Source organism: Gymnodraco acuticeps, unplaced genomic scaffold (assembly GCF_902827175.1).
Source record: "Gymnodraco acuticeps unplaced genomic scaffold, fGymAcu1.1, whole genome shotgun sequence".
Lineage (NCBI taxonomy): Eukaryota > Metazoa > Chordata > Actinopteri > Perciformes > Bathydraconidae > Gymnodraco > Gymnodraco acuticeps.
In genome coordinates this window covers 446,093-456,817 of record NW_022990217.1, presented here as the reverse complement: position 1 = coordinate 456,817, position 10,725 = coordinate 446,093, and positions in this window count along the sequence as shown.

The window sequence follows — 10,725 nt, the reverse complement described above, 5'->3', positions numbered from 1 at the left end:
AATAAAGTCTGCACAAAAACAACACTCACTTATATTTGGGGGAAAGGCCACAAGAGGGCACTAAAGGCTCATGAAGTCCACGATGAATGAAGGTCAGCAGCACCAGATGCTTTCCAGACAACGGCCATTTAAATACAGGAGCAGAGCACACCTACTTCACAAAACAAGTCAAATATAACAAACACATACACATTTTATTTAAACGCGTAGAGGTTTCAGATTTATCGTTATAGCGCTAACGTTGCTAGCCCCAATAATTATTATAGTTCTGTAAATCATCATATAATATAACAATATCTAATAACAGGTGTGAAATCACACAAACAGGACAATCAAACAAAAACACAGTGTAAAGGGGATTCATTAGTAAATATATAAATAAAGGGAAAACATTTCAACAAGGGAGAGATGAGGGAATTTCCATTATTGAAACTTATAGGGAATATGAATATTTAAACAGCTTGATACCGGATATACATCAGCTGTGTCACTGCAAGTACCTCAAAAGCCGGGATTTGACTTTACGAAAGTCACGATTTAACCATTTTCCACGATGTCTAGCAGAGGTTAATATACTTTATGACGTTTTTGATTCAATGACATTCAGTCTAACAGCATAGAAGCCATTTAGTGACATCTCCTCTATACTTCCTCTGTAATTAAATGATGAGTAAAACCAGCAGAACACAGTTGCTAATCCTCAGTAAACACACACACACATCACTTGCAGAGTGTAATGTAGATTTGGAGGAAGAAGAGGGCTGTTTTTATATTTTCCTCACAGCAGGAGGAGCCCGGGTTTAGTGAAACGTTGTCATCACTGTTTAGAGAGATAGAGGAAGTACTGTAACTATGAACAAGTGAAATGGTGTGTATTAGCTAATAGCCCACTCAGTGAGTGTCGAGAGGAACAGAAGATGCAATGATGCTCCCCAAACATGAATTGAAAGATTCCTGGAGTATTTGAGGCTTTGGATAAATGATCCATTAACTCTTCAATGTAATAAAATCATCTGATGCAAATGTTATCCTCTGACCTCTCAGATGCTCACTTATTTGTGTGGTATAGGCAACATTATTACTAAAACTGTCCATTTCTCACCATGTAGCTCCCCTGTGCAGCGGAAAGTGACATATTTAGAGCTCTGAAGAACATTATTGCTTCAAGATTCAAGGTTCTTTATTTGTCATACAAACATAGCTACAGAGTAGTTATGTTGATGAAAATCTTAGGTCACAGGCTTAACTACTCTGTAGCTATGTTCATATGACAAATAAAGACAAATAAAGAAAGGTTTATGAATAATGTGCTACCAGAAGGTCTTAAACTATGAATAGAAGTGAGCTTTATGACAGTGTTATTGGTGAGCACAACATAAGGAAGGAACTGCATTTCTGCTACTTTTATTAGATGTATTCGCTGAGGTTCAGGAGAGGGCACCGTGCCAATCACAAGCAGTTCAGAGCTTAGCACTTGACAGGAGAAACAGACAGTCAGTGTAGTGTAGGGCCTGGATGACCTTGGGAAGAAGACTGGACCTGGGTGAAGCCAAGAGGCGTGGGCTCGCCTGTACTCCAATCAACAATCGACAGCACCTCACTCATAAATACACATCCAATCATAATATGACACCTTTATTCTGTACTAAGTATATGAAATGTGTTTGGCCAGTTTCCGGGGCTCTGGAAGGAAAATGTGAGACAGTTAACTGCTTGGAGTGGAAACTGCTCGCGGCCTGTGGAACACTGATCTCCAGAGACCTCAGCTGAGCATTTGTATTCCTTATCACAACTGAAATAAATCAGTTTTATCATAACCGTACTGCCTGGTCCGACTCCTTGCTTCACAGAGGAATTTTGAACACGACTGCTCTCAGCCACATCTCCAGCACGTCAGATAAGCCAATATAGTCGTGGCATGCACCAAAATGGCTTCATGCACTGCTCAGGCTGAACAAGGCCTGTGCTCCTGTCACCTTTACCGGCTGTATAACTCTAATCCACCAACTGAACCCCCTGGCTCACCATGATAAGAGTTGAGTCAAGCCTAAAGCATGACCTTTGTGCTCTCAACTGCTTTGTTACATCAGAGCTGGAGGAAAGTGAAAGCTAGACTGCCATTGGTGCTTGAGACCCTCCACCCTGCCAACACCTCATTCTTTCATGCTCACCACTCCAACTCTTTTTTCCGTCTAACTTGTTCTCGCTCTTCTTCTTTTGTCTTGCAGGGAGAATATGGGGGAATGGAGCAGGGTGGGGAAGGAGCAGAGGTAAGAAAACAAATGTGGTTGCTGCTGGGATTAAAGCAGATCATTTATAAAAGCAGCTCAGTCAACTCAGATTATGTGTGAGACTTTTGACCAAGTTCAGCAAGAATATATAAATACCTCTCAGATGTGAAATGTAATTTAATATGTTTACTTTCTTCATTCAGGTATTTCAATGTTGTGAATTATTTCCTTTAATTTATCTAAGGGCTGATGACTTAATTTAGTACATGGGAATAAAGAAAGAAATGTGACATCTGTGATTTTCTGATCAAATAAAGTCCTTTTGCAATCCTTAAAGCAAAAGGAAAATGAAAAACCAATCTATTAAAATGACGTGTTTAAAAATGTAACGAAAGTTAGAAGGTTGTACAAAATCCTTTCCCACCCTTGATAGAAGTCCATACAGTGAAGATGTAGCAGCGGACACATTTCTCTCCTGATAAAAGTCTATAAAGCTCAATATTTGAACTGAAGCAAGCAGCAAATGCATGCATTTGAAATGCAATTTAATGCTATATTACAATTATGAGCAGCCTGTCCTCCTCCAAAAAACTACCAAATAGGTCGATTGTTCAGCAGCTTATTACGACCTATTGTCACATTTTAAAGTTTAGCACCTCTAGTGATCGTGTAAGAAACAACAATTTGTGGTATTCTCCCGTTGATTGCAAACGCTCCGGAGGGTCGTATATTCACAAATAACCCTCTCTGGAAAATCCTAAATTGTAGAATAGTTTGGCCATTAAAATGCTTTTTGATTTGATTTCTAGCGAGAAGTGTATATTGTACTTTTAGAATCCATATCCAGTGGATGTATAGGATAAATAGTTTGATAGATATTATATTACGAAGATAATTTGAGGTCTCGTCAGGAGAACGTTAATATACTACGTCTTTCCCCACAGCGTCCATGTAAAGTTGGCATCAACCGTCACGGGGTGAAAACAGTATTTCCGGTCTCAAAGTTTTCATAGTAAAACCGGAAGTATTCCCCTCACTGTCAAACGATTTCACATTGATATATTTGCATTACTCATCCACTAAAAATCAGCAGTTTATCCTTGTTAATTACACAACAATGATTGGTTTAAATTGTATACAATGCTTTTGTGTTTTGAACCTTCGATTCGGAGAAACAAATAGTTTTTTCTGAGTTTAGGATGGCCGAAGACACTACACTACCCATAATCCTCAGCTATCGTTTGGGACTACAACATCCGCTTTGCTTTGACAAACCCTGTGATTAGTCCTCAAGCTCTGTTTTTGGATGTTGGAGTGGCAGTGCTCCAAGGTTACGTTAAGCGCCAAACAGCTCTATTAAATGGAATGAAACCACGGCAGACTATCCAAAACTGGACTTGAACGGGTCCCACTAAAACCCACTTCTGGGGTCATTTGGGTGGATTTTCCATATCTCTGGCCCCCCTTGGTCGATTTTCTCTTTCTAATCGTCAGAGCCAATGGAATCGAGGGGAACTCCCACATACACACACACATGACCAAATAAGGAGTGAGAGTGACGCATAACCAAAACCGGAAGCTGCGATAACTCTGGTGGCTACCATTAGCAGCTAACTTTTACTCTCCGATTTTTACATAAAAATGGAATTATGGATTATAAATATTTTTTTCAAAGCGACAGACACATTATCAACCTATGGATTAACCGATTCAGCCGCGTTTTTTCTCGTTTTAATGCCATTGAACACGTCTTTTGATCAGATTGATAGCTACGGTGAGACGATCTCCCGTAAAAGCTCCGTAAAGGTACGTGTTGTGATGTCTGTGTTTGCTTCCCCTGTCGCGAGTTCGGATCGCTCAGTGATGATACTATATCTATATAATCTGTGGAACCTCAGCTTTAATATATAATGTATGTGCAGCTACGATAAGTAATAAGGGTATCTTTATCTTGAGTTCTGTGCCAAAGTGCGTTAGCATTTTTCAACCAGGGGTCATACATGCCCCTTTCACACCAGCGCTTTATCAGCTCCGGCTCGGAGCTGGAGCCTGAAAAACGCCGGTTTTTCCTGTTCACACCGCAGCGGCGCCGGCTCTTAGCTCCGGAATCCGGTTCACTTCCAGCTCCAAAAAATTGTCGGTCTAGAGGCAAGAGCTTCGGAGCTAAGAGGTGGCGTCGCTTACGTCTCTCTTACGTCGAGGCGTGCAGGAAACTCAACCCACCTCCCCTGAACATGGGTCGACTGTCATGCCTGCCTACAAGCAGTAGTGCTTAATAAACACACTTTATAAAGTCAGGCAACACTAACCAGGCTTTGTGTGATTCTGTTTATTTGTACCTTACTTTGACCATCCGTTCACTGTTATTGATCATTGTGGAGAGAGGCAGACGTGTTGTTTTGTATTATAGCAGCTATCGGATGGAATCAATAAATGGGCTGCACAGGTTGTCGTGTCCGACTATCACAAGTAGAATCATAATAAAAATACGCCGGTTAAATGTGCCTGTAGAAAACGGTTTATGCCACAATAGGATAGCAATAGCAAGTAGTCAGTTTAGCTTCGGTTGCTATGCTAACATCTCCCATTTTATACCAGAGAAACTTTCATAACAGCGTTGTGATACCAAACAGCGTCAATTCAGACTGACACACATTCACTTAGGCTAAGGGGAACTGGGGATATGTATCAGCTGCTTGTGTGAGTCGGACAGTGAATACTTTAGAGCGCAGTGTGAGCTAACCGGGAGCTAACGGAGGAGAATAAACTCCTGTGGAAGAGCAGCCAACACTGCAGCGGTCGGTAAATGCTGCAGAAACACATTAATAAACAATGAACCACGGCACTCTGGAGCAAAGTATAAGGTTGGAGAAGTCGTTATTCAATTTATTCTGGCTTTGTGTGATTAAAATCAACACGATCATCGACCCGACGCAGTTCCCCGTTGTTGTTGTGAGCGCCGTAATGCCGTTGGGGAGCAAATCAGCGATGTAAACGGTGACGTCATGACGCAGCAGCGGCAGCACCAGTCGGGTGCTGGGCGGTGTGAACAGAGCGGGAGCAGAAAAGGGAAACCGGAGCTGAACCAGAAAAGCTCTTGCTCGGAGCTAGAAAGGGAAAAGCGCTGGTGTGAAAGCCGCATTAGATGCTTCTTATGAGACTTGTGTTTTGTTTTAGTAAAAATTGTTTGTATCGTCAGTTAGCTGAGATTCTTCCCGTTAATCTGGTGAAACTCATTAAAAGGTCCTTAAATATGAAGATGCCCTGAGACACAGTGTCGTGAAAAAAAAAGACCCGCCGAAGGGGTATTTGGGGCTTAACAGGTTAAACTGTGTACACTGTTGTTATCAAATTTAAAACATATAATTAATAAATGGGTGAAAATGTCTTGTGCCCATAATGGGCAGCATTAATATACCCACATGACAGCTAAGGTCAGAAGAGCTTTATTTAACAGCTGGTCTTATGTATGTGACCCCTCCTGTTGTTAATTGATAAGCCTGAAACATGCACTTGTCAAGGTTCAGAGGCATATCTTGCAAATATGGCAGTAGCCATCGATCATCTTAAGATAAGATAAGATATACTTTATTGATCCCAAGTAGGGAAATGTTTTTGTTACAGCAGCATACCGTTGTGCTCTCAACTGCTTTGTTACATCAGAGCTGGAGGAAAGTGAAAGCTAGACTGCCATTGGTGCTTGAAACCCTCCACCCTGCCAACACCTCATTATTTCATGCTCACCACTCCAACTCTTTGTTCCGTCTAACTTGTTCTCGCTCTTCTTCTTTTGTCTTGCAGGGAGAATATGGGGGAATGGAGCAGGGTGGGGAAGGAGGAGAGGTAAGAAAACAAATGTGGTTGCTGCTGGGATTAAAGCAGATCATTTATAAAAGCAGCTCAGACTTTTGACCATGTTCAGCAAGAATATAAATACCTCTCAGATGTTAAATGTAACTTAATATGTTTACTTTCTTCATTCAGGTATTTCAATGTTGTGAATGATTCCCCCCGTCCTTTGTTTAAAAAAGAAAAAGCTTCACATTTTAAAAAATAAATATATTTTGCAATTTTGTTCTGCTTTACATCTTGTCCATTAAAGTGCCATATTGTTCAGGTTCAATTACGAAACTATTAAAGTACGGGTTTGAGTCTGACCATATTAATTTGTGAATAAAATATTTGTAAATAATAATTAGAAGCTGAGTAATCGGCTGCGGAGCAAGCTGCTGACGTATGTGCTCAGTGGGCGGAGTTACAGAGACAAACATAACTTTTTTCTTATTTCTTAACATGATTGAGACTTATAGAACGTACACCCCTCAAGATTAACATAGTTCTACATGATTGATTCATGTTTCGACGAGAAACATGAATAATGTATGTTTCATATATTAAATGCATATTTGCAAATTGAACAACCCCACTTTCCCCTTTTTTTCAGTGTAGCCATCGATCATCTTAAGATAAGATATACTTTATTGATCCCAAGTTGGAATCATTTGCGTTACATCAGCATGTGTAACATTTGTAAATATGCAGTGGTGTTTATTTGTAAATCATTTAGTATAATCACACAAATTCTGTGTTTTATATTTAACAATTCTGTGTACTTTATTTATTGATTGTTCAATACCTGACAAGGCCGGAGATGAAATATCTACATACATCTTATAAGAGTATAATACATATGTATAATATCAGTTAAAATAAGTGCTTCAACATAGTTAACATTGCTGGAGGTACGCACAAATATTGATAGATGTCTTGTAATGCGCTATTGAGGAACCTGCGACCCAAGTTTTTCATTCAATGCATAACTACACCGTTTGTGAATATGATATGTCAATAAACCATAGAAAATCTTGAAATCTTGAAAGGGATGTGCAAAATAGTCATTATATACAGTCTTTAAATAACTATTAGTAGAGAATAACGAGTAATGAATATACTTTATAAGGATCCTATTAATATCTAATAATAAAAATAATGAAATTCAATAACATGCTTTAACCACTAGATGTCCCTTTATATCAGCTGTGTACCTTTATGGTGTAAATACAGCCTATCTACCAATTGGATCAAATATAAAAGTCAGCCGAATTAGTGTTGATACTGCAAGGAGACGTATTGTGTGAAAATAAATGTAAGATGTTGTTTAATTGCTGATATATTTATGATCCACGTCACGTTTTCAGTTTTGGCGGCAGTTCTTCCTGTTTGTCTAGAAGTCTTCTCATCAGGGCTCTATAAATAGAGAACTACGGCAGATATGTAATATTTAATGCAGCCGAACCGTGTATTACAATGCCGTTATGTGATGACTTTCAAAGAGAAAAGCAAGCACACTCGGAATAAAGTATTATTTTTTTTTTTTTAAATGTTTTCGGTCTGTTTCCGGTATTTGTTAATGACGATGTGCTGTGAGATGTGAGACTGGAATTGCACAGGGGGAAATAACGTATCTAGGTTATTATACAGAAAAGGTGGAAGTGCTGTCACTTACTTTTGCAGACACCAAAATACATGACGTTGACCTAATACTCACATTCATTATATATGTTGAATAAATAGAGATTGTCTTTGCAATGGTTCTAAATAAAAAATAAATAAAAAATGGTTTTATACGTAAATTGCAATTTATTTAAAATGCCAAGTTCAAGGAACTTTGATCATACATGGAAGTGGAGCCTATAGTTTTAATTTAAAAGATTTGTTTTTCAATAAATAAATCTAATTTATATTTACATAACATTACAAGCATTAAATATAACACTGAAATGGTAAAAAAAAACGCAAATTATTATTAATAATATCAAATAAATGTCAGTCACCCAAAATTACGTCATTGGTGTTACTGCTACACAAAACGCTTTTATTTTGAAATAATGTACTGTCTCTGAAGTGCCTCCTGTAACAAGAGATCATTTGAGGCAGTGCAGTGGACAAAGACATAAGGAAAGTCAGATACTTCTTACTTTGTTTGTTAAAGGTGTAATTTTTTCTTCAAATTGTACGTGCGTCTTTCAAGTCTGTCATTAGTGTTACTCATTGCATAGCCCTAGGGGTGAAAATTTGAATGGGAAAATGTATTGTATTGAAGAGTTAAACGATTTTGATATTGACTGAAGCCATATTTGGACACATTGCAGCCATTTTGTTAAAATTGTAGTGTTTTCTTCAAATTGTCACTGGTGTTACTCTTCTTCCTGGTAACACGTAACACCAGTGACATTCCTATGTAAATAAGCATTGTATAAAGTATACAAATAATTAAAAAAAATAAAAATACTCTAAGCTCTACTTGTTGTGGATTCATCAAGTTAAGAGTTAGTTATTGCTATTTAACAAGTTTTAGATGTTTTTAGAAGGAATATATTTCAGCAGATTTGTATCACACAGATTCCACCTTTTCTGTAGAATGACCCATCTATGCCACAATTTTAGATGCGAATTTTGTTAAACTAATACGTTTTGCGCTGTGGACCAACACTATACATTGACGGGGAAGGGGGTAGCAATAAAGATAACACCATTAAACAGTTACACAACATAACAGAAATAATATCGATAGCAGCGTCCCTAGCAACCACCATGGTAACATTGAAAAGGTTGTATGGACACAATTTCCTGAAGTAATCTTCGTAATAACTAGCAAACTAAAGATCATGTACATCCACTGCACACATAATCTGAAATAACAACTCATATTTCTCGCATCAAATGACATCAAAACGCATTTTAATGGCCAAACTAACTTTAAAATAGGCATTTTCCACCGAGAATAAAACGAAGGTCGGCCATGTTTTTTTTCTCTGTAGGGAGACATTTGAAGATCACGTGACATAGACGCCAGCCATTGGAATGAATGGAATGCGGTTGGAGGTCAACCAATTACAGAGCTTGAGAACTAGTCACGGGGCTTGTCAAACAGAGCACATGGTGTAGTCCTAAACGATAGCTGGGGATTCTGGGTAGTGTAGTGTCTTCTGCCATCCTTTACTCCGAAAAAATATGTGTTTCTCCGAATCGAAGGGGAAAAATACAAAAGCATTGCTCACAATTTAAACCAATCAATGTTGTGTAATTAACAAGGATAATCTGGTGTTTTTTTGTTGATGAGTAGTGCAGATATCACTGTAAAATCAATCGACAGTAAGGGGAATACTTACTTCCGGGTGTACAATTCTCCGTTATCCAATGGGAATGGACGCTCACATTGCCTTTAAGGGCAGCCGACACAAACGAATGCCGTGCTTCCATGAGCGTCAAATCCCGCCGCAGATGGGAATACATTGCAGTTGAAAGCTATTTGCGACCGTTTATTAAGCTGAAGGAGCCTAGGAGCGTCACATCTGCACGCCTCGGGGACCCTGACCAAGCGTCGCTCCTGGACGTTTATGGAGGGAGAGTGTGTTGCTGAGGCTTGTGCAGGGAATCGTTATTTGAGGACAGATATCATTCTGTTTTGTGTGCAGTAGTTAGATAGTTAGACCAACCAAACCAATCTATTAAAATGATATGTGTTTAAAAATGTAACGAAAGTTAGAAGGTTGTACAAAATCCTTTCCCACCCTTGATAGAAGTCCGTACAGTGAAAATGTAGCAGCGGACACATTTCTCTCCTGATAAAAGTCTATAAAGCTAAATATTTGAACTGAAGCGAGCAGCAAATTCATGCATTTTAAATGCAATTTAATGCTATATTACAATTATGAGCAGCCTGTCCTCCTCCAAAAAACTACCAAATAGGTTGATTGTTCAGCAGCTTATTACGACCTATTGTCACGTTTTAAAGTTTAGCACCTCTAGAGATCGTGTAAGAAACAACAATTTGCTGCATTCTCCCGTTGATTGCAAACGCTCCGGAGGGTCGTATATTCACAAATAACCCTCTCTGGAAAATCCTAAATTGTAGAATAGTTTGGCCATTAAAATGCTTTTTTATTTGATTTCTAGCGAGAAGTGTATATTGTACTTTTAGAATCCACATCCAGTGGATGTGTAGGATCAATAGTTTGATAGATATTATATTACGAAGATGATTTGAGGTCTCGTCAGGAGAACGTTAATATACTACGTCTTTCCACACAGCGTCCATGTAAAGTTGGCATCAACCGTCACGGGGTGAAAACAGTATTTCCGGTCTCAAAGTTTTCATAGTAAAACCGGAAATATTCCCCTCACTGTCAAACGATTTCACATTGATATATTTGCATTACTCATCCACTAAAAAACAGCAGTGTATCCTTGTTAATTACACAACAATGATTGGTTTAAATTGTATACAATGCTTTTGTGTTTTTAATAGTGCTGTCAAAATTATCGCGTTAACGGCGGTAATAAATTTTTTGAATTAATTGCGTTAAAATATTTAACGCATTTAACGCATGTGCAGAATGGCCCGCCCCATACGTGCCACCAGTGGCAGCGCCAGGGTATGGCTGGGGTAGGCTACACCCATACCAAGAAATGGCTTAGCCCCACCATGAAA